Source organism: Aegilops tauschii, chromosome 6, assembly GCF_002575655.3.
Source record: "Aegilops tauschii subsp. strangulata cultivar AL8/78 chromosome 6, Aet v6.0, whole genome shotgun sequence".
In the NCBI taxonomy this organism is placed as follows: domain Eukaryota; kingdom Viridiplantae; phylum Streptophyta; class Magnoliopsida; order Poales; family Poaceae; genus Aegilops; species Aegilops tauschii.
In genome coordinates, this window is record NC_053040.3 from 83,368,920 (window position 1) to 83,371,880 (window position 2,961).

Consider the following 2,961-nt stretch of genomic DNA (forward strand, 5'->3'; position numbering starts at 1 on the left):
AAGGCCTCGCATTTCTTCACAGCATCCTGGAGCTCTTGCTGGACCTCGTTGACCCTGGCCTTGAGCTTCTTACGGGCGGCTTGCTCCTTGGCAGCTTTCTCCTCAGCTTCGGCCAGGGCCTTTTTCAGGGCCTCGACCTCGGTCGTCGCTCATGCACATATCATAATACTATGGTCAATACACATCATTTATTCTTTCCGAATACACAGCGAGTCATTGCATACCTTGCTGGTCCTCCAGCTGCTTCCTCGCTTGGCCGAGCTCCTCCTCGGCCCGCTCCAGTCTCTGCTTTAGTCCGGAGACTTCGGCAGCGTGTGAGGTCGCGGCTAGTAACGACACCTGCTCATTAATACAATACACGTTCAGTTAGTTTCCTGCAAAAATGAATTGATCCTCTGTCCGGTTTTTCTTTCCAAACACCAGACAGTGTCTCAGGGGCTACTGTCTATATGGAGATTTTCTCCCTTGCGTCGCTTATCTCAAAACCTGTCAGCAGGCCGCTGCAGGCTTCGGTCAGTCCGCTCTTGACAGACTGCTCTCAATCACCGTACCCATAAGGATACGGTGTTCTTCTAGAATGGAAGCGCCTCGAGCGGTTCCAGAAGATTGTCCGGTGCCTCTGGTTGAATAGAGGTCACCGGTGGGATAGACACACCTCCATCTTTCAAAGGAGGCTGCACGCCGGACTCCGGAGCCGTGTAGGTCTCCGAAACCGTATCTGGACGGGGGCCGAACTGAATACGGCCCCCATTGCCAGTCTCCATGGGGGACTGCTCCCCCATGTGTCCGGCGGCCGAGGTTTCGCCCTCTGGCGCCACCCTGACAGCCTCCTGAGACCCTCCCTGGCCTGGGAAAGTCCTTCGCGACAGCACCTCGGCGTCGCCCTTGGCCGTGGGAGAGTAAGCGGCCGGCGGTGACGCGCTGGCCATCGCCCTTGAATCCAACGAACCTCTTGATGAGGATCGCTGGGAGCTATCATGGGCCGGACTGCAATTGCACAATTAACCATGTTAATACAATGAGGAGGAAAAGGCCGGATACACGGGCGAGTACGAGACTGTCAGTACTTACGATGCGGCCAGGGGCTTGCTCCGGGGGCGTCGCTCCGGACTGTTGTCGACGTCCCACGCGATTTTATCCGCGAGGGAGCCTTTCCCCTTCTTGGGCGCCTCCGCCTCCAGATTTGTGGAGGCCGCCCTCTTCTTCCTCCCCACATCAGGGGGAGGGTTGCTTTCCTCCTCCTCATCGTCATCTTCGGCGGCCGAGGAGTGAGTCTTGTCTTCGGACATCACGTCCGAAGCGCCCTTGCGGCGGGGGCCACCCCGGCCCCCTTGGCCTTCTTCTCCGGTGGCTGGTAGGGCGCCGGGACCAGTGTCTTCGCCAGAAGCGGGATGACTGGTTCTTCGGGCAGCGGAGCCGAACTGTGAATTCGGTCTGCTTTCTCCGTCCATTCCTGAAAGGATAAATTAGCAAAGTTTAGTTGCCATCCTTGGACAAGCAGGTAGAGAGTACGCCTTGAGATGTGAAGGACTTACGGCGCTGGCGGGGTGGGCAAGATCGTGCCCACGATCCGAGTCTATGGCCGGCGGCTTCTCGTCGCCCTTGAAGAGCAGCTTCCAGGAGTCTTCGTGAGTGGTGCCGAAGAGCCTCACCAAGGTCTGGTGCTTCTCTGAATCGAATTCCTATAGAGGGGAAGTTCGGCTTTGGCAGGGGAGGATCTGGCGAACTAGCATAACCTGGATCACGTCGACGAGCTTGATGTTTTTGTCCAGCATGCTTTGGATGCGCGTTTGCAGCGCCATCAGCTCGTCCAACAAAGACCAATTTGGGCCCTTCTCCATCCAGGAGGTCAGCCGCATTGGAGCCCAGGACTTGAATTCGGGAGCCGCGGCCCAGGTGGCGTCGCAGGGCTCTGTGATATAGAACCACAACTTCTGCCACTCCTTGACAGTCTCCACAAACGTGCCTTTGGGCCATGTGACGTTGGGCATCTTGCTCACCATGGCTCCTCTGCACTTCGCGTGTTGGCCATCCACCACCTTCGGCTTCACGTTGAAGATCTTAAGCCACAGACCAAAGTGGGGCTGGACGCGGAGGAAAGCCTCGCACATGACAATGAATGCCGAGATGTTGAGGAAAGAGTTCAGGGCTAGATCATGGAAATCTAGCCCGTAATAGAACATAAGTCCGTGGACGAAAGGGTGGAGTGGAAACCCTAGTCCGCGGACGAAATGAGGGAGGAATACCACCCTCTCGTTGGGTTTCGGTGTGGGGATGACTTGTCCCTTGGCCGGAAGTCGGTGGGCGATCTCCTTCGCCAGATACCCGGCCTCCCGAAGCTCGGCGATGTCCTTCCCCGTGACGGAGGAAGCCATCCACTTGACTTGGCCTCCAGAGGCGGACATGGTTGAGAGCTTGCTCGGGGTGAAAGAAACGAGAACTTGGGCGCTGGAGCTCGAGAATGGAAAGGCAGAGGTGTTGGGGAACGTAGTAATTTCAAAAAAAATTCCTACGCACATGCAAGATCATGGTGATGCATAGCAACGAGAGGGGAGAGTGTTGTCCACGTACCCTCGTAGACCGAAAACGGAAGCGTTAGCACAACGCGGTTGATGTAGTCGTACGTCTTCATGATCCGACCGATCCAAGTACCGAACGTACAGCACCTCCGAGTTCAGCACACGTTCAGCTCGATGACGTCCCGCGAACTCCGATCCAGCAGAGCTTCACGGGAGAGTTCCGTCAGCACGACGGCGTGATGACGGTGATGATGTTGCTACCGACGCAGGGCTTCGCCTAAGCACCGCTACGATATGATCGAGGTGGTATATGGTGGAGGGGGCACCGCACACGGCTAAGAGATCAAGAGATCAATTGTTGTGTCTCCAAGGGGTGCCCCCCTCCCCGTATATAAAGGAGTGGAGGAGGGGGAGGGCCGGCCCTCTCTATGGCGCGCCCTAG